This window comes from Notechis scutatus, chromosome 4, assembly GCF_049901735.1.
Source record: "Notechis scutatus isolate UNSWTSFEM ecotype Mainland chromosome 4, rNotScu1.2, whole genome shotgun sequence".
Classification (NCBI taxonomy): Eukaryota; Metazoa; Chordata; class Lepidosauria; order Squamata; family Elapidae; genus Notechis; species Notechis scutatus.
In genome coordinates this window covers 103,238,210-103,260,417 of record NC_142012.1, presented here as the reverse complement: position 1 = coordinate 103,260,417, position 22,208 = coordinate 103,238,210, and the positions used below count along the sequence as shown (strand labels likewise).

General features: G+C 39.6%; 1 protein-coding gene across 22 annotated transcripts in view; it reads left to right on the top strand.

Moving 5' to 3' along the window:
• The window catches only part of JAKMIP3 (Janus kinase and microtubule interacting protein 3), a 100,664-nt gene that overhangs the window by 12,692 nt on the left and 65,764 nt on the right, over nt 1-22,208 (top strand). For 20 of the 22 annotated variants that reach the window (XM_087964272.1, XM_087964289.1, XM_087964287.1 and 17 more), the window contains exon 3: nt 12,095-12,306. The exons of 1 other annotated variant lie outside the window; for it this stretch is intronic. The gene's annotated coding sequence lies outside the window, so the exon portion shown is untranslated. Of the gene's footprint in view, nt 1-12,094; nt 12,307-12,338; nt 12,402-22,208 lie in introns of those variants that run through there. One more of the 22 variants, XM_087964274.1, reaches the window with a different exon arrangement.

The window sequence follows — 22,208 nt, the reverse complement described above, 5'->3', positions numbered from 1 at the left end:
GTGAACCACTCTCAGAAATGAGACAAGTACTGTCATTCAGAGTGCTCTTGTGGGAAGCACAAGGCAGCAGGCTTGTTTCAATACAGCAAACACCTGGATAACCACTAGAATTTCTGAATATTTTTTGCTAGTAGCCACCCTGCTTGGTTGCACTGAGCTGCAACCCATTTCTTTCCATTATACAGTCCATTATTTCTTTCTTTATAATTATTTCTCTAACCTATTTCTTTCCATTATACCCATTTTATAGACCTAAGCAAATTCCAGGTTCATCTGAGTTTGTGTGGGGTGGGGAGGAGGGTGTCAGCCCTGCAGTAGACCTAGATCTTTTCCTTAAAAGTTGCAAGCCTGGTCAGGACCTCCTGAGTTGTATTCCGACTCCAGTCTTAATCCATTCTACATTTCTGAAGCCAAATTCTCCTTGAGACTTGGTTCACAAAAATAGCCATTATGATGAGAGATGCGTTGAATGAGAGTGTTCTGTTCCAAGCCTGGAACTGCAAAGTTATGAATCCATTCAATTTTGGAGCCTGATATTTTAGATCTCTGTTTTGCTGGGAATTGAGCTAACATCTGCTGAATACATTTGGATTCATCGCTTCCTTACAGTGTTATAGTCTCAGGTTGTAATGAAGTTTTTTGGGTGGGTTTTGCAATATCACGGTAGAACAAAGCAAAGGGTCAGATAGGCAAACATTCTGTTTTTTGCATAGGCTAATGTTTATAGGAAGTTGACAGAAGGATTTGTCTTATCTGATTTGGCTTCTTCCTGAGAAAGCCAAGGAGTGCTGCCTCTGAACTTTCATTATATATCTCTATCTCTCTCCATCTCCATCTCTATCATCTGTCATTATCTATCTATCTATCTCCATCTCTATTATCTCTATCATTATCACTGTCTCTCCATTCCCATCTCTATCATCTGTCATGCTCTATCTATCTCTATCCCTATCTATCTCTATCTATCTATCCATCCATCTATCTATCTCTATCTATCCATCCATCCATCTCTCTCTCTCCCTCTCTTTCTATCTCTATCTATCCATCCATCCATCTATCTCTATCTTTATCTATCTACCCATCCATCTATCCATCTACCCGTCCATCCATCCATCCATCCATCCATCCATCCATCCATCCATCCATCCATCCATCCATCCATCTATCTATCTATCTATCTATCTATCTATCTATCTATCTATCTATCTATCTATCTATCTATCTATCTATCTATCTATTTATCAATCATCTATATAAAATGGTAAGCCACCCAGAGTTACCCTATGAGATAGATAGATTCAAAAGACACCTCCCTCCCTCTCTCCTCCTCTCCCTCTCCCCCTCTCTCCCTCTCCTCCCTCCCTCCCTCCTCCCTCTCTCTCTCTCTCTCACACACACACACACACACACACACTCGGACAATGCTGGCTCCCTCAGCCAAGAAAAAGAGATAAGCACCATGCCAGTGGTGGAATTCAATTTTTTTTTACTACCGGTTCTGTGGGCCTGGCTTGGTGGGCGTGGCAAGGGAAGGATACTGTAAAATCTCCAGTCAGAGTTGGTATTTGCCGGTTCTCAGAACTATCAAAATTTCTGCCACCAGTTCTCCAGAACTGGTCAGAACCTGCTGAATACCACCTCTGCACCATGCCCTAGAATCAGACACAAGCGACAGAGAAATCTTTACCTTCTTTTACATAACAGATACAAATTAATACAAAACACTTGGTATTAATTTACTATTTATTAATTAACAAAACATTCTGCACAAAAATATCACAGTGTACAAAACACCAAACCGGGGTCTGGTTTGCAGGCAACAGGAGGTATCTGTGACTCATATTCCTCTACTAAAATAGGTTTAATAGAAAGCCAGAAGCGGGTGGGGGAAAACAGTTAAGGGACCTCCTAACAATTTCCCCCAAATGCCAGGTCCTCCTGGCTGTGACTTGCTTTTTGCTTTCTTTCACACTGTTATTTAGGCTGAAGGGAATGAGGCAGAAAACATGGTTGAAATTACCTATCTCCTAAATTCACTTCCTCCCTTTTTTCTAGGGGAATCAAAGTCAATAGGAAGCCAGATTCACTTAACAATCCTGTTACTAACTTAACTGCAGTGATTCATTTAATAACTGTGGCAAGAGTGGTCGTAAAATGGGGCAAAATTCACTTAACAACTGTCACTTAGCAACAGAAATTTTGAGCTCAGTTGTGGTTGTAAGTCAAGGACTACATGTATTATATTTCTTTGTATTGTTAGCTGCCTACAATCACCATACACTCTGCTTTACCAATGAAATCTTCCTCTTTTATCCAGTTTCACACTGTGCAGTGTTAAACTGACATATGTGCTAATCGTATGTGGTACTAAATTGTTGATCTACAGCCCAGTCCTTCCATCAAAAATGTGCAAAGATCTTCTCATTGGAAAACACAATACAGTACAAGAAGGGGATATTTCCACACATGTGGTCCATATTTCCTAGCAACTGCAACCATTCAGATTTAGGAGGTTTTAAATATTCAGGAAAGTATTTTTTTTCTCTCTCACTGTGTTGACAAAATGATATTTCTATATTTTCTGTGCTGTTTCTTTCTTTTTCTTTAAAAAGGAAGGTTAGGAAAGAGAAAAAGGAAGGGGGAGGGGAGGGGAGGGGAGGGAAGGGAAGGGAAGAGAAGGAAAAAGAAGGAAAGATGGAATATTATTTTTGGAGATTGGAAATAGGAATAAACTGATTGCACTCTTTCAAATATCGAGGCTCTTTGGTCTAAGAAATAAGAATATAAGCATTCAAATATTTTAAATGTGTTATAGAACCCTTGCAAAGCATATCATGAGAATTACCCTATACTTTAAAAAAAAGTAGTACAAATTTATAGTACTGCATCTCTAAATATACTTGAAATAGAAGTTCTACCATTAAATAAACGCATTAATTTTCAAAATAATTAAGGCTGTAATTGTATGAACACTTAGCTGAGGCTATCCAGCACTGAAATAATTGGGATTCCATTTTAAATCAACATGCCCTGCATTTATTTATTAGATTATGACATTTAAACATTTAAACCTACACTACGGTCTTGCCAAAGCACTGTGTGTTGAATAATCAAACATGCTATTAATATATTTAATCAAAAGTGAGGCATATATCAATTTCAAAAATGCATTTTATACTTCAAAGCTGTCATAGATAAGCTAAAGAAATTGCATTGCATTTTAAGAGAATAGTCATAAATTTTCTTGCTTTGGGGAAACAATATTGAAACAGTATTTCAACTTGTCTGTGGCCTGATTGTTTTATGATAGTTGTCTGAACAGAATATTTAAAGAGATATGATAGAGGTTAGAAATTTGTTTTGCTTTTATTGATTCCTATTATTTATTCCTAACATTTCTGTTGATTATTCCTTCTTTTTTTCTCCAAGTCAGTATGATTCTAACATAATCCAAACCTAATTCTCTGTCGTACTTCCTTATTCTTTCTATTGTAAAGTCTTAGTCACTGTTGGGCTGTCTCCCTATTTATGCATTTGCTTATTCTCTTATCTTTTAACCTTTTAACCTTGTTCATCCATGAAGTCATAATGTTATGAATGAATTTAGATTTAGGTTAGAGCTTTCTGCTTTGATCTCTATGTATTTCACTAGCCTCTAATTACTCTCCCAGTTTCTACTACATTTATTATGTAGCATTTAGCTGATCTTACTGGCTTGACTTTCATGGTTCATATTTATGACGGTTGCAGTGTTCTGGGATCATGTGATCAGCTTTTGACCTTCTGATAAGCAAAGCCAATGAGGAATCCAGATTCACAACAACCATGTTAATAACTTAAAGAAATGCAATGATTCACTTAACAACTGTGACCAGAAAATTTGTAAAATGGGCCAAAATTCACTTAAATCTTTCACTTAGCAACAGAAATGTGGGGCTCAATTGTTGTCTTAAGTTGAGGACTACCTGTATATAGATACATCAGCAAGGCATTAACTTAAACAGTTTAAGTAAATAAGCAGTCACCCATCATCAGACAAAGTGCATTTTTAAATTCCCTAGGTGATATTTTTGTATGGGGAGGCATGAGGGATGAGCAGTAAGACTCCTTCATGGGCCAATGATGCCGTGAACATTTTCCAGGGAGTGCTCACATTAATAACACAACAGAATGACACAGTTCATTTCTGCATTTGGAGGATCCATTGGTTCCAATTGTTGGAAGAAATATCTATCTGGTTCAGTTCTAAGCCAGAAGAAAGACACTGGAAATATGGAGGCTGATTGGAAAGATGGTTTAATGATGAACAGAACCACCAAGCACATGGTTCTGGTGCAGCTGACCACATGGAGTTGAGAGAGAGAAGTATTTGTACCCTCTCTTGGGCTTTGCACTTGAACTTCCTGTTCCTGTGCAGGAACACGTATTCTATTGTCTGTTGTCAGACTCCCATGGGGCCATGTAGAATAGAATTATAGTTATATCTTGTTATAAACATAATCCTCCACCCTTTGTTTTACCTGATATCTCTTCAATTCTGTCTGATCTAAATATCTGAAATCCTGGGATTTATATGCTGATGACACGAACTGCTGCATTAAGCCAGGTTTCACTAAAACAGAGAACTGCTGAATTGTAGAAATCAGAATTGCATCTATTTAAAAGATGTATTTCATCTATCTTGTTATTAAGTGAGTGTAAATTAATCAGAAAGATTGAAGGGAGAGGTTTTTTTTCCCCACTATTCCTTAGTCTATTTTAATTTAAAATTCCCGCTTGTTTATCTTGTCTCCTTTTTCGACGCTGCCTCTTCTTTCCTTTGTTTGTTGTAATCCATAGCACCGGTGAATTATTTAGAATCTCCTCCGCATTTGCAAATATGAGGGAGCTAGGGTGAGGAATCAGAAAGCTGCTCCTTAAGGAAACATTGCCCAATTCTTAGCAGATGGTCTCGTGAGTATGAAATTCTAAGTGAATTGCAGAGAATAATAAAGAATAAATAAACCATTAGAGAGCATTTCACTGAGGCAGCCATCATTGGCACCATCTTGAATCATCATGTAGGGGTTATGTAGGGGTCATAGCTGTCTCTATAGGTTACCTGAGCTCCCAAGTTTGGTTGATGTTTCTGGAGGGTGATGTAATGCCCTTAGGAGATTGTGCAATGTAGTGAGTTCTGTGTCTTAGTGGGTTAATCCTATTGGGTCCTGAAGGGTCATGTCTTAATCCCCTCACCCTGGAGTTGAAGGTCTTTTGTTTTATAGATAGGCTGGCCCAGTCTTTCTTAATGGGCACAAAATATCTGCTGGGGGCACAGATCTGGGGCTCTGTCTCACTTAAAAAAAATATTTCTCTTTTAGGGGAAATATTTTATCCCGCTTTTGTAAAATATTCCTCAAAATATTTCATTCTTCTAGGAAGGGGGAGTGGCTTCCCACACTAGGAAATTTTGGAAGAAGTAGTTTTGCAGTTGTAGCAATGCAACCAAAGGAGGGAGGGGGGGAAAAAAACCAAGCCACAATAAGAACAAGAATGAATTTAGTCAGTGCCATTCGCAATGCAACGACTGGGCTTCTGATTTCTATCTTTCAAAGAGGCTACTGGATAATTGCTGCTCAATCTCTACGTCAGTGATCCCCAACCTTTTTTACGCCGCGGCCCGGTATCCCCAACCTTTTTTATGGCGCGGCCTGGTACCGACATTAGCTGGGCGCCGCTCTTTTTTGCTGAAAAGTGCTTCGGTGAGCTGAAACTTTCATCAAAAAAGCGCTTGCTCGGTGAGCTTTCTGAGAAATGGCTTTCCCAGAAAAGCTCACCGGGCGCCGCATCTTTTTGATGAAACGGCTTCGGTGATCAAAAAAGCTCATGCGGCGCACTTTTCAAAAGATGGCGGCGCCAAGCCAGCGGCCCGGTAGGACTTGTTCCACGGACCAGTACCGGTCCACGGACCGGTGGTTGGGGACCCCTGCTCTACGTGACTCAATATCCACCTACCCAGTCACACACACACACACACACACACACACACACCATCAAAGGACTTTTTCAGTGCCCTGGGCCTATTTCCAAAGTCCTGCAGTTCTAGATTCTCATCTCTGCCACACAATCCTGATATGGGTCATCGAGAAGAAGGGCTGACTTTGAAAAATGCTAATGCTTTGCAGGGAGAGAGACAGGTAGCCTCCAGACAAGCAGGGACTTGAAGCAACGCGTGAATACTTCATCTATGTTTTCTTTCATGTGCAGAAGAGACACAGATTGTCTCCTCCTTCTCTCTCCTTCATCTTTTTCTTCTTCTTTTTCTTCTTCACAAAGGCTTGAAATTTATGTTCTTGGCGCTGCTTCTGCTGTGTTACAAACTAAACCGAAAACGGCAAGGATTTCTAAAAGTCCATTTGCCTGCTACAGGCACTCCTGGATTTATGAACACAATTGAGTCCTGTTGCTAAGTGAGACAGCTGTTTTGCCCCCATTTTACCACCTTTTTTGCCACTGTTGTTAAGTGAATCACTGCAGTTGTTAAGTTAGTAACACTGACTAACTTTCTGGTTTTTTCCCATTGACTCCTGCTAGTCGGAAAATCGCAAAAGGTGATCACATGACCCCAGGACACTGCAACCATCATAGATATAAGTCAGTTGTCAAGAATCTGAATTTTGATCACATGATTATGGAGCTGCTGCAATAGTGGTAAGGGTGAAACATGGTCATAAGTAACTTTTTTCAGTGCTGTTGTAACTTTGAACAGTCACTAAATGAACAGTTGAGAACTATTTGCATAGTAAAAAAAAACAAAGGAGTCTTAAATAATTTAAGCAATTGCTGTTCTGACCTAGGCTTCCCCAAAAAGCACTAAGCGGACTCTTTGTCCTGGCAAAACCCTTTTATTAAATGAGGGTGAATTTCTTGCATTCACATTCAGGCAAAGGCCTGGCAAACAGTCTTTCAAGGGTGTAATTAGGAGCACAGACCTTATCTAGCTTGGCAAGCTGCCAAGTAAATACTTTCAAATGCAGTTTTGACAAGGAAGGACTTGGCCCACAGTCTCTGAGATACACAGACAGATCTTCAATGCAATGAATGGTTTCCTGCAAAAGCCTCCTTCTCTTTTCCTCCTCTTTTAATCCCTATGGGAGGGGCCATTGACCATCCACCTGTGGCTTTACTCCCACGTCGACCCTTAGTTTGTAATTGTTCTTTTCTTTTGGCAGCTCTGTGCATGCACAGGCTGGGTACCAGCTCCAGCTGCTCTCCCACCTCACTGCTGTCTGACTCCAAAGGCAGCTGATAACTGTCAGATGGCCCTGGCCCCATCTCTGCCTCTGATGCAGAGCCCTCATCCGAGCCTTCCTCAGCCTCCAGGACTGGCCCATGTTCCTCCCCAACTCCTCACTGCCTGACTCTGCTGCCAGCTCCGCTAGCCGCTGGCGGGCCACAACATTTGCTTTTTTAGGACTCATATCTAAAGTATTTGAAAGAACAATGATAAGGCTTACCACCCAGACCACACAATGTTCAACTGAAGATGGAATTATTATATTAAAAATACAAAAACTAATAATAATAAAAAACAATGATAAGACTTACCAAAAGGTGAATTCCCCATTTTACTACAAACTACATTTGACATCTGACGTTGGAATACTACTTGGAATACTATTTCATTGTTCTGGACTACAGTGCCCATCTCCTGCAATCTTTCACCCAAACTTCGTAACCATAAGAGCAGTTCAGCATTCAGAAGTGTAGTCAATTATCCAGACATAATACCATCCTCTAAAGAAGGGCTGTCAGATGCTGTCAGATGTTGCAAGATACTATTTGCACAGCGCCACCTAAGACCTGCCTCTTTGTATGTGTGTTCAACATCAACACACATTCAAAAGTGGCAGAGTTTGCATTGCTCTGCCACAAAATCGTATTGACTATTTGAACCCTTCCTTGCTTACACCAATTGTGTACAGTTGCGCCCATTTCTAGGAGTTCTGCTCACAGTTCTCATGCCCTAGTTCTCTCCTGATTGGACTACTATAAGGCATTCTTCATGGGGCTGCTATTGAAGAATGTCTGGAAGCTTCAGCTGGTGCAATTATGTGCTAGAAATGTGTTACATCTCTATTGGGGGAACTGCAATTTGCTTCTGGGTCCAATTCAAGATGCTGGTTTTAATCCTTAAAATCCTTCATAGAATGTGACTGAGTTATCTGAGGGATCATCTCTCCTCAGTTACATCAGACTATCCCGTCAGGTCTGGTAGAGAAAACATGCTGTGGATCTGGGCAATGGTGATATTCTACCAGTTTAGCCCGGTTCGGCCAAACCAGTAGCTCCGAGGATCATCTGTGAGTGAACTGGTTTGCTCCAACGATCAGCTGCTGGGCCCCCTCACCCGCCCTGGCTCTATACTGACTTTTATTTCCTGGTTTTGAAGCTCAGCTGCTTCGTGTGGCACAGCAAATTGCCATGTGTCAGCTGTTGAAGACACAGGGGGAGTGCAAGATTGCAGGAGAAGGTCAGTATCAAACCCACTGCATGTGTGTGCATGCAAAGCACGCCCATTAAGCCATGCCCACAGAACCAGTGGTAAAAAAAGTTGAATCCCACCACTGGATCTGGGTCCTGTCCACTAGGGATCTCCGCTCCTCTTGGGTGGCTCCTAAAAAGTGGACCTTCTTTTCCATGGCACCCATTTTATGGAACCTTCTCCCAGCATCCCAAAAATAAGTTGGCTCTATCCCTGCCAATGTTCAGTCCTTCAAGATCTGGCTTTGTCATTGTTCTGGCCTTTACAGCCACTAGCTGATTAAACTCCACAAAGGCATCCATACAAAGTCTCTTTATTGGTTCATCAGGCATCCTCAAATATAACTCACGGTTACATCAAGATTCATCTCAATGTCCAATTCTCTGCATAACTGACTTTATGGTGTAAAAGGATAGTGCTCTTTTTATCCCCATAATGAAGGAGTAAGGGGGTGAGGCACCAGCACAATACTGGGGTTCGGGCAAGAGTGAAGAAACCTCCCCCAACCCACCAAGGATCAATTCAGTGACCAATCAGGATTGCAGATGTGACCACCTGACATGGACTACATTTCCCAGGATACCTTAACTACATTTACCATGATGCATTCCCTTAAGGGGACAGCTCCCAATTCCTAACTAACTATAAACTGTCTGGACAGCACAGTTTATACTGTGGGAACTGTTGAAATTTTATGATGGCTCCATCACTGTGGATGATGTTCAGTCTCATCTGCGGTTTTATTTGTTTTAGTAATGACTATTTAATATTTTTAATAATGATCATTGTATATATTTGTTGCTTTAATTCATTGTTGTACACTGCCAAGAGTTACTTTTTGTGAGATGGGAAGTCATATACATTACATAAGTAAATTTATCAAATTTATATGACTGCCCATTACACAAAAGTGATTTTAATTTGGATTCCTATATAAGCAGCAATCTAAATGTCACTTCCAACCCAGCGACACAATAGATGGATCTATTTTTGGCTTGTCGCAAATTGCTTTTCACTCAGAGTTCAAAAAATGTATACTTTGTGCCAAACTTATTTTGAACATAATGGAGGCTGGGCAAAAAGCAAAAAGTTGGTTTTGTATCTGAGACAAATGTTCTTTCTGCCCTTGTCAGGATGCAGCAAAGTAACTGTAATCATTTCAAAGCAGATAAGTGTTGAAGGACACATTAGACCTAAGTTTGTATGAACCCACAGGGAGAACTATTCTGTCATTTCTCTTTTCATTTCTGAACATTTACGGTGAAAGGATTGTGTGAGTGACAAAGCCTTTATCAAAAGGTTTGAACCTTGTCTGGCAATCAGAAAATACTGTTCCACTGCTTGCCTTTGCGAAATGTCCCATCAGTATCTCAGACTGATTGTACTAGAATATCCCAACCTGGTTCCTTTCAATTTTCTTGAGTAACAATTCACATTATCCTCAGGCAACCATTTCCCCAACTCATATACATGAATCCATACCGTTTCCATGATCACTTCTATAGAATATAAAATGTGTATATTAGACCAGTGATCCCCAACCTTTTTTATGCCGCGGCCCGGTATCCCCAACCTTTTTTATGGCGCGGCCCGGTACCGGCATCAGCTGGGCGCCGCCATCTTGTTTTGATGAAAAAGTGCTTCCGGTGAGCTCACCGGAAGCACTTTTTCATCAAAACAAGATGGCGGCGCCATGCCGTGAGCTTTTCCGGGTAGAAATGGCTTTCTACCCGGAAAAGCTCACCGAAGCACTTTTTCATCAAAACAAGATGGCGGCGCCCAGCAAACCAGCGGCCCGGTAGGACTTGTTCCACGGACGGTGCGTCCGCGGACCGGTGGTTGGGGACCCCTGTATTAGACAGTTGGCTCAAATATATTGTATTTAAAAAGAGAATGGGAAGATTAGAAGATTCAGGGAAGTTTAACAGCATTCCAGTTAAAGTGCCATTATAATAGTTGAAAAACAAATTTAATAATTATTAAACCCTTTTCAGTTTTTCTTATTATTATTATTACCGGATATCTACCAAAATAAATATAAGTGGTCATACTTCTTTTTAGTGATTTTCTCACCAGATTATGTGAGAATGATATGTTCAAATAACACATTGATACAAAATCAAAATAAGCCACCCTTTGACTGAATGTCATGTGCAAACACAGCCATGTCATCTAAGCTTTTCCAATCACTGACTCCTCCAAATATCTAGACTTCCATAATTTTCAACACATGTCATATTGGGTGGGCAAATTCTGGGACTTATATAACTCCATTGCTCATCTCAAGATCAAAAATCTGGATCAGGTTTGACTCATAATATCAAACTAAGAGCCTTTGACTCTCAAACATCCCTTAGTTTAATGACCTCAATCATAGCCATGAAAAGATCATCAGCCTCCACAATTTCAACTTCTCCTTTAATCACAATTTAGTATGATCCTCAACCCTGCTAGAGTTTGTTGAAACAAAGCAGCCTTTAAACTAGAGTTGAATTGGCTCCTTTTAATTAGCTGTGGTTTAGAATAAAAGTGTTTGCTAAATTCACCCAAAAGCTTTTTGAGACGTGAGGGCCACAGTAAGGATGCCCATGATGTTTATGTGGAAAGAGTCAAGATGTTGTCCTTTGGGATGTTTTAAATTGTTATTTTCTCTATATTAAGTCTAATTTAGAGACCTAGTTTGGTGTAGCAGTTAAGGCAGGGGTCCCCAAACTTGGCAAGTTTAAGACTTGTGGACTTCAACTCCCAGAATTCTCCAGTCAGCTATGCTGAAGTCCACAAGTCTTAAACTTGCCAAGTTTGGAGACCTCTGAGTTAAGCAGTGGTGGGATTCAAGATTTTTTACTCCCGGTTCTGTGGGTGAGGCTTGGTGGGTGTGGCAGAGGAAGGATACTGCAAAATCTCCATTCCCTCCTCACTCCTGGGGGAAGGTTACTGCAAAATCCCATTCCCTCCCCACCCCACTAACCTGTTTTCCAGCTCCGTTCTCCTGTGCAGGGCAACCAAAGAAGACCCAGCTGATCAGCTAGGACTCAGGAGGCAGAGAATAGATGGGGGTGGGACCAGTCGGAGGTGATATTCCGAACTACTCAAAATTTCTGCTATCGGTTCTCCAGAATTGGTCAGAACCTGCTGAATACCACCTCTGGAGTTAAGGTATCAGGCTAGAAACCAGGAGACGAGTTCTCCTTTAGACACAAAGCTGGCTGCGTGACCTTAGCCAATGATGAATCAGGTCAGTTTGTCATGTTTATATAATAAAACAAAAGTTCAGTAAAAATTAAAAACCCCTCCTAAGTTTAAGTCTGTAGAGATTCTCAGTCATCCAGGCCATGGTTGTCCCAAAGGTGCCTTTTTAGCTGCCTCCTGTCCAGCTGACACCTGAAAAAGCACCTTTGGGACCCTTCTAGGATTGATACCATGTTTGAACCAGTATTCTATGTTTGGAATACCCTCAAAGGGGAGTAGATGGCTACTTTCAAGCTAGTTTACAAACACCCCACCTCCAGTTTTTTGAGCCTCACATTTCCCTGCCCATCCAATTTCTTCTTTGTTTCTTTCCTTTTCCAGATCCAGAGCATGTTGTGTGAAAAAAAAATGGTAATTTCTAAATGACATTCTGTGTGAATTGTTTTTCCCTGCTCGTTGCTGGATGAAAACCAACATTCCCTGTTTTCATAGCATAGGAAGAGATGGGGGAGAAGCATGCAGCATTGCTTCAGAGATATCGTTCAGCTCTGGATGGTGACAGCCAAACCTCCCCTTAATGTCTTATCGTGTTGGTAAGTTCCATCTGAAAAATAAAATCAGATCTCTTTGCTGAGTCATAGACGCTTCTGAGCTGCATTTTAGAAAGCCAGGAAATGGTTACTGTGAGGTGAGGACAGCATCTTCTGAATGTATTGTGATGGTTGTTGTGTTCATAGAGTTGTGCAGGCTTTAAAATTGCAATCCCTGCTTTAAATATTAATTCAGCCGGCTCTCTCCTTTCTATTAGTGCTTTATAGAAATTGCAATGCATGCTGGTTTTTTGTTTTTTGTTTTTGGTACAATCTTTAAGAAATGCTGCTTTCTAAGTCTAACCCCACCCACCCCTATCTCCATGGGGGGAAAGCAAAGGATGTCCCTGCACATTTTAAGCCTAAGATGCTTGCACATATATTTGGATGCAGACTCCACTGTGCAAAGGAGTTCAGCCATATTTAATGCCCATCGGATGCTCTTCTCATCTCACAGTGAACCTGCCGGTTCGTAGAATGCATGCTTGGAAGAATAAGTTCCACCCAAGTGCAGTAGAGCTTATATTTGAGTAGACCCAGAGTCCAGGAATGTACACTTGGTACATTTACTGTCCAAAATGATTTGTGTGTACAAAGTAGCTGAGATGCCTATGAACAGATAAATCTGCTTAGCAGGGAAGGGCAGATGTAATTAGGAGAAATGGTAAAATATGCTCTATTAATCTGCTTTCAAAAGTCTTGGAAAATGGGGCAAAAGCCTATAATCTCAAAAATAAACATTAATTGATTTTGCAGAATTAATCATTGCTATATAAATTTGTGCATTTTTTAAAAATCTCCTCTTGAAGGAGAGAAATTATGAATGCCCTCAAAGGGGAGGGGAGAGATTTATACCCTTTCCACAGTTGTATTGTCAACTTGTTTGCCAGCCTTTCTAAAACTGGCTTCATTTAGTTCAGGTATGAGTAATGTGCTTTTTTCTTTAAAAAGAAAAAAAGAAAACTGATTCACCTTTGGGGAATGTAGCTGATAAACCAACTTTGAGAAGATCTATTGTCCAAGAGAAAAATGAATCAAATGCTCACCTCATACTGATACTCAAAACTTCTTCATTTCTCTTCCATTTTCATTCACTCATGCATCCCAGTTAGCATGGTGTTAAGTGTTGGACAATGGTGGAGGAGACTTTAGTTCGAATCTGCCTTCAGCCATAGAAGTTCACTGGATGATTTGGGACCAATTACCGTCTCTGAGTCTAATGCGTTTTCTTGCTGGAGAATGAAATAGTTTATTATTTTATTGTATTGTTCTGTTGATTTTTTGAGGCCATTCAAACCCCTACCCTCCCCCCCCCAAAGGCTCTGGGCAGCTTACAATATTTCAAATATATAGTTGAAAAAACAGGGCTGTCTAAACAAAACAATATCAATAACTTTCAGGAATTATTTTGACCTACAAATACGCTAACCCAGAGTTTTGGAACAGCACCAGGTTTTCAGGGATTTCCAGAACATTTCCAGAATGGAAGTCATATATATGTACCATGGGATGCTGTTATAGAGGGCAGGGGCTGTGATAAAGAATGGTATCTCAATGGACCCACTCTGCCTGATGGGCAGGAACAACTGGAGATAGGCATTTCCTGAGATGGCCAAACTTCATGCTCTGAAGACTTTGCAGGTGATGGCCAGCACCCAGAAGCTGAATGGCTACCAGTGTAGCTCACATAGCAACAATACCACATGGACATAGTAAGGAATGCAAACTACTGCTTGCACTGTTGCCTTTTGGACTTGTTATAGCTTCCAAATCATCTTCAAAGGCAACCACATGTAAGCAGTTGCAGCAATCCAACTGTGGGATTATAGACCACTGTAACCACAGATGTTTAACTTATGGCATCACGTTGCTATCATGTGACGTTTGGAAACATTTTTTCCCTTTTGGAGCTGAGGTGGGTGTGGCCTGCACATGATGCATCTGGCCTGCGGGATGCCAGTTTGACACCCCTGAATTTGTAACCAATTACAGGGCCTCATGAATGAGAAAAGGCCTCCCATCCTTCGAACATTAACTATGAGTCCACAAGGATCCCCAAGCTATACACTAACCTTAACTGGGGAAATGCAGCCCCATTTAAGACCAAAGGTTAACATGCTCAAAGAGCCATAGCTAGCCTTGTCAAGAATGAGCCAATCTGTTCTTCCCCATCTAGACCCAACTAGCCTCCAGAGGCGGGTCAGTTTAGTAAACTGATAGCTTTACCTGCCCAATCCTGGTTGAGATGTACAATTAGGTATCATCAATGTACTGTACCAAATCCCAAACTGAATGATGACCTCACCCAGTAGTTTCATATACTGTAGATATTAAAAAGAAGGAATAACAACATTGAACATTGAAGTACTCCACAAGTGTGGATGTAATCTCTTACCTTCTGGGGAATCATCCACTGGAATCAAGGAAGAAGGTGAACTGAGGAAGAAGGTGAGCCACTGCAGCACAATATTCCCCTATTCCCAAGCCCTTGAAGCCACTCCATTCCTCAATGATCAATGGTATAGAAAGCTGCTAAGAGATCAAGAAGCACAAGGATGAATGTCCCCATCCCAGGCCCACCACAGATTACCCACAAGCACTACCAATATTATCTCTATACTATATCTTGACCTTAAATTTGGCTGAAACAGGTCCTGATCACCAATTTCCTCCAAGTGCTTCTACAACTGCTATCCATCTACCTTCTCAAACAACCTTCCACACAAGGGGACTCTTGAGAAGAAAGCACACCACTGCTAGGAGTGAATAAAGACTCCACCACAACCTTTACCTAATCTCTCCAATTCTTGTGTAGAAAATTATTGCTGGAGCGATAAATAATTAAAAGGTGGAAAAAAATTAAATATTTCTTGGAAATTATTATATTAATAGATGAAAAGTATTTATGTTCTGCATCTATAGTTTAAATTCTCTAACATGGCTTGAATCAATTTTCCACTTACTTTAACTTAAAATGTTCTCAGGCTTTTAAAAGAATCCATATTAAAATCAGGCCCATACAGCTAACTGAGAAGTTATTTTATTTTGATTTATTTTGATTTGTCAATCGCTTACAAGATAATAGGTATAAGTATGTACATAGTTATGAATACATGAAATGGGTACATATAAGAAAAATAAAAGAAACAATAGGACAGGGATGGTAGGCACGTTGGTGCACTTATGCACGCCCCCTACAGACCTCTTAGGAAAGGGGTGAGGTCAATAGTAGACAGTCTAAGGTTAAAGTTTTTGGGGTTTGGGGAAGAAACCACAGAGTCAGGTAGAGTATTCCAGACATTGACCACTCTGTTGCTGAAGTCGTTTTTCCTGCAATCAAGTTTGGTGCGGTTAACCTTGAGTTTGTATCTATTGTGTGCTCTTGTGTTGTTATCGTTGAAGCTGAAGTATTCATTGACAGGTAAGTCATTGCAATGTATGACTTTATATACCATACTTAGATCAGACCGAAGACAGCATAATTCAAGGTTTTCTAGGTCTAGAATTTCAAGTCTGGTGGCATAAGGTATTCTCCAACGAGTAGAGGAGTGGAGAACTCTTCTTGTAAAATATTTCTGGACTTTCTCAATTGTGCTAATATCAGAAACGTAATGTGGGTTCCAGACTGATGAGCTGTATTCGAGTATTGGTCTAGAAAAATTTTTGTATGCTCTAGTTAGTAGTGTGATATTACCAGAGAAAAAGCTACGTAGGATTAGGTTAACAACTCTTAATTAGTTAGTTATCCTCCATTGCTCATGCCTTGATGGCAAGGCATTGATTAAAACTGCATGTGAAAATACAATTCCACTCCTAGTTCCAATAAACTGGAAGGAAGACTCATTGAATTCAGTGGGATTTACTTCTTATTTATTTATTTTAATTGCTATGCTGCCTATCCCAGTGATACAGTGATCACAGAAAAAGTTCATCTTTACAGTTGTTGACATGCCTTTATCAGATTAGTCAAGGTGTGAAGTAGCTATTGCCTTCCAGAATATCTTCTAAACAAGATAATGATAAAGAATTCTTAAATGCTCTTCTGAAGAAAATGTTAGCATGTTATGGCATTCATTATTTTGTCATTCATAATGAAAGTAAGACAGCTATTATATAGAGATAGCGATGGCATATGCTTGTTAGGCAACCTGGTTAGACATAATTTGCTATTCCTTACAACGTGGGTTCCATTGTGGTTAATTAAATCTTTTGTGATCCTATGTGCATTGGGAAGCTTGGCTTAAGTAATGGGATGGTTTGTGATTGGCTTCTATCAGCATATTTTTGAAAACCACATCGGTTTTTCATTTGATCTGAAGTAGGTTGCTTCCTGGTTTCCAATTGCAGTATTTCCTATTTGGTTAAAGACCGGATATCCCTCATCTCGCTAATGATTAATAATAGATAAAATGGAAATAATGTTTTGATTTGGGGCACTAGCACATCCTGATCAATGAAACTAGCCCCAAGATCAGACATTACATTTTTTTTCCTCTTCTATTTTGAGCTTGTTGAATGTACTTCTTTTTATCACAACAGTGTCATATAATTGATGCTGCATCTGGATGGATTGAATGACTGGTTATGTGCTCTCTTAAGGACTATGAAGTTAAACCTTCTCAAGGATAATTTGTTCCCAATTTACTGAAAACAAAGACCACTTGAATACTACCGACATTGACAAAATCTCTCTGTCAATTGCAAAAGGCAGCTTTACTTTGAACAGCTTATATCCTGCAATAATACCACCATCAATCAACATCTCCCTATCTGAGTTCTTCAGGAAGTTCTTTGATAGGTGGGTTAAATGACAAATTCTTTTTAAACATCTGCAACCAATCAAACTAAAGATAAAATAATCATAAAATAAAAACACAGGTGGTCTTTGACTTATGACCACAATTGAGCCCAAAATTTCTGTTGCTAAGTGAGACATCTGCTAAGAGAGTTTTGCCCCATTTTTACTACCTTTCTCACCCAAGTTGTTAAATGAATCACTGCAGTTGTTAAATTAGTAACATGGTTGTTAAGTGAATCTGGCTCCCCCCCACTGACTTTGCTTGTCAGAAGGTCACAAATGCTGATTACATGATCACTGAAACCGTCATTAATATGAATCAGTTGCCAAGCATCAGAGTTTAGATTATGTAGCCATGGGAATGCTGCCATGGTTTTAAGTGTGTGAAAAATGGTCATGTCACTTTTTTCAGTGCCGTTGTAACTTTGAATGGTCACTAAATGAGTAAGTTGAGGACTCCCTGTAAACCAGTTTGCTCTAGTGGTTAAGGTACCAGATTAAAAATCGGGAGACCATGAGTTTTAGTCCTTGTTGTAGTTCGCCGGCAGCCGGTGCACACGGCAGAGGTATCGGACAAAAGGGAACCAGTCCGGGAATCTGGCGAGGACTTGGACGAGGGTCCTGCATCCAATGCAGAGATGAGACCAGGACCATCTGGGAGTGGGGTGCTGCTTTCGGAGTCTGGAAGTAGCGAAGCAGAGGACCATGGAGAGCCTGTTCCCAGTACACGTGTGCGCAGAGCTGCTAGAGGGCGAGAGCAGCTGAAGCAGAAGGGGCGACTCGGGAGTGAGGCTGGGAGGTGATTGCCCCTCCCATCGGGGATAAAAGTCAGTCCTTAATGACAAAGAGTTGTGCAGGAAGCAAAGTAGTTCAGTAATCTCCAATGCCTTTGTGAAGCTTTGTACTCTGGTTGTTTTTTTTTCTTAGGTTTTTGGGTTGGTTTAGGTTAGCCTCAATTGGACTTCTGTTTCTTGGCAGCATTCAACAGCACTGAAAAGCATGCACTTATCTGGAGGAACTGTGTCTAATGACTTTTGGCTGGGAATGCAGGTAATTCCCAGCATCACATTTAAAATGGTTTTATTTTTAAATTCAGTTTGTGTTTTATTAAGTCTGATGAAGCCTGGGTCAGAACAGTCCTGCCTTAGACATGACTGGGTGACTTTTAGAAGGAAGAAGGAGCATTCGGTAGGTTTGCCACCTTGGGTGATTTATAAAAATAATAAAGGTGAGATAAAAATAAACAAAAGTAAGTAAAAACAATAGACCTCCTGAACTATTAGTCCCTCAGAATGTGACATATATTGTCACTAGTGCAACTGCCACATTTTTACAGTTCAAAAATACTTAGCATCTTCCAGTAGACAGAGAAAGTGTTTATGTCACGGCAACACAGAACATTGCTTATTCTGTTTTCAGATCTCCATGTGTACATCAATCGCTTTGAGCATTTTTTCTATGGATATGTCTTGACATTTTCTGTCTACTTTAAGCGACCTCAGGTTCACCTTTACGATGCTGTCATTCTTTGTCCCGTTCTTTTGAAGTAGCAAAACAATTCATAGCAAAATAATTCACATACTTCATTATATTTTTTATAACACAATCCATTTAGTCTAATAATTTCTTTCTATTTTCAATTTTCACTATAAACATGTATGAAGAAATTTGGGAAGGGCAGTTTTTAACAAACATGAAGGCTCCCTTTTTTGCAACAAAAGCATTTTTTGTGCATAGCTGTTTTATACATAACATGCCTATGTATTTATGTATATAAATCGATAACTTTAGTTCTAGAAAGTCCTCATTAAGGCTACTCAGAATAATAAAATGTTTATAAGAGATAGCTGAGAAAATAGAAGCTATCTTACACCTTGCTGATTGAAAATGATGAGAAATGTAGTTCTGAACATTTAGGTGACTTCAAGTTATAGAAGTCTAGCCCAAATTTTTAGGCTATAAATGTAATAATCAGCATGGTAATTTCTCTTAATCAGTGAATGCAATAATCAGCAGGGGGTTTCTCTTTATCCATGACACTAATTGAATGACTATGGGTCATTCTCAGAATCTGTTAACGTCCTTGAACAGAATACGGAACCAATTTATATTTTTATTAAGAATCTGGATAACATGCATTTCATTTAAAAATGCATGAGAATTAAAGAGTGACTGAGAGATAATTGATTTTAATATCCATACACTTTACGTGCTCTGCAGTGCTGATGATTTAAATATATAAATATTTAAATATACCTATGAGGACTTTCTCTGTGTATCCATTACTGCATCCATTACACAGGATGTCCCTATTTCACTTTCCATTTTTGTCACATATAAAGTTCCATTATGCATAGTAAGGGATATACAAAAGGATATATGAAAGAATATCAACAAAGTATTGATCAGATACGGAGATTTACAGATTAGTCTTCAAATATCAAAAAGGAGGACATGTAGGAGGACACTTTTCGAGAGAGGACAGAACTTACAAAAGGAGGACTGTCCTCCCTAAAGGAGGACGATTGGTCACCTTACCTAAGTCACTCAGCTGGCATTCAGGCCTAAGGTAGGGCTAGAACTCACAATCTCCAAATTTCTAGGTTCATGCCTTAACCACCAGACCAAACTGGCTCTCCTCTATTATTAATTCTCCTATTACCCCTATAACTCCGACATTAATCATTCTAAAACTTCTGCATTAATCATATACATTTGATTGATAAATAAATAAAACCAGGCCTGGAGCAGAAGGAGCTGTGATACCTAGTTTAGTAGCGGATTGCTAAGGCAGGATCTGCTACACTGTAGTTCCATCTCGGGAGCAATGGAAGCCTATTTGGTTAGGATTTCTCTCTTGTCTGCCCATAGTCAAGCCAAGCTGCGACTTATTAATTTATTTATAAGAATTATAAGTTCTGCACAACTGTTGAGTTCAAAATGATCTTCCGTCCTTCACCCTTGTTCCTTGCTGTTCCTTAGAAGTAGATTGGTCTCTTGGGGAAAACACACAACTGTGTGGTGCTATCACTCTTCTTTGCCTCAATTCCCCCTTCAAAACTGAGCATTTTGCACACGGTCTTCAACCCTTGCTACAAGCCAGCCTTAACAGGAAATACTGTATATTCTTCTTCCCTAGCATCTATTCCTGTCCCATCATCTTTCCCTTCTTCTAATGTCTCCCTGTCATTGGCAGGTTTAAGGGATTTTTATTTTGTAAAAACACTTTGTACATTGATTAATATATAAATAGTATTTTTAATGGGAAACATTCTGGCTTAGAGTCTGACATCTGAGCTGCCCACTGTTTTCTCTTCCCAGAGTTACCATGGCCTTTGGCCAAAGTCTTGGCTAGAAAGTTGGTTTCCTAATGTAAATACAGTTAATTTATTGAAATCTTGCATACGGTGCCTTAGCTCGATACTGACATGTGTTTTCTAAAATCCAGCTGTGTTTTATATTTCAACAGAAATAATTTATGGAACTAGGAAGTTAAGGGTAATTTTGGCTTACTCTTGATTTGGTAAAAATAAATTCATAAATATCTGTAGTGTCTACTGATGTTGTCTTTGTTTACACTGATTAGAGTTAATTATACTGGCAAAGCTTTCCAATAGAACTGTGCTTATGATAATTGGCTCTTGTCAGATGCTGTTTAAAAAGGCAAAATTGAACGAAATACAATGGCTATTTTCATAGATAATTATTATTTGCTTATTGGTCTTAAGCATGTTTATCCTGTTCTTCAGATAGAAAGGGTCTCACAGCACATCACTTGCAAGGAAAATAAGTACAAGCCAGTTTGGTGTGGTGGTTAAGATGTTGGCCTAGAAATTCTAGTCCTGCTTTAGGCATGAAAGTCAGCTGAATGATTTTTGGCCAGTCACCTCTTTCAGAACAGAATAGAATAGAATTCTTTATTGGCCAGGTGTGATTGGATACACAAGGATTTTGTTTTTGGAGTATAAGCTCTCAGTGTACATACAAACAACAAAGTGATAGATCATAGATCATAAATCATAGTTACAATCATTAATCATAAGATACAAACAACAATTGATAAATCATAATGTATCAATAGGAGAAGGTAGTAGGAAAGATGAGAATATGAAAAAAGAAGAGATGATGAGAAAAATGAGATGAGAAAGATAATAGCAATACAGCCTACTACATGGGTAAATATCTTTAGGCATAAGAACATGCTGTGGGAATTATGTGTTTAGTAGAGTGATGGCACAGGGGAAAAAACCCATCTTTGTATATAGTTGTATTGACATGCAATGCCCTATGATGGTGTCCTAAGGACAGAAGTTGAAACAGTTCATGTCCAGGATGTAAATATTTTCTCAGCCCTCTTTCTGAGCCATGCAGTATACAGATCTTCAATGGAAGATAGGCTGATTGCAGTTATTTTTTCTGCAATCCCAACTGTCAGTTGAAGTCTGTACCTGTCCTGTTGGATTGCTGTGCCAAACAGTTATGGAGGTACAAATCACAGCTTCAATAAATTTTCAATAGAACTGTATCGGCAATTCTTCTGAGCTTTGTGAGTTGACACAGGAAGAACACCAGGCTGTTGTGAGGAAAATAGGAGGGGGAAGGAGTAGTATGCTTGCCACCTTGAATTCTATGTGAAAAGAAAAAGATTAAAAATTTACATAAAAAAGCAGTGAACAAAAAGACAGCCTTTGCTCAAAACCGTAACATTCTAGAAATAAAAGAAAGAAGGGAAGAGAAACCAGAGTTCATGTACCAGGTTTAAAAATGGTACGTGTTATTTAATGACAACCCAGAGAAGATGCACATAATGCATTAATAGTAATAGTAGTAGTTGATAATAATAATAATAAAGCAAAAATAGTACCAATAGCAATAGGTATCTTGAGTGCAATCCCAATACAACTGGAGCACTACTTGAACACCAACGGCATTGACAAAATTATCATCAGTCAATTGCAAAAGGCAGCTTTGCTTGGAACAGCTTACATCTTGCAATGATACCTTTAATATTATTGAACAACAACAACATCTGCCTATCCCAGGTCCTTGGGAAGGGTTCAGTAGATGAATAAAACTGCTGAGAGCTCAAAGTGACCTACGTAATTGT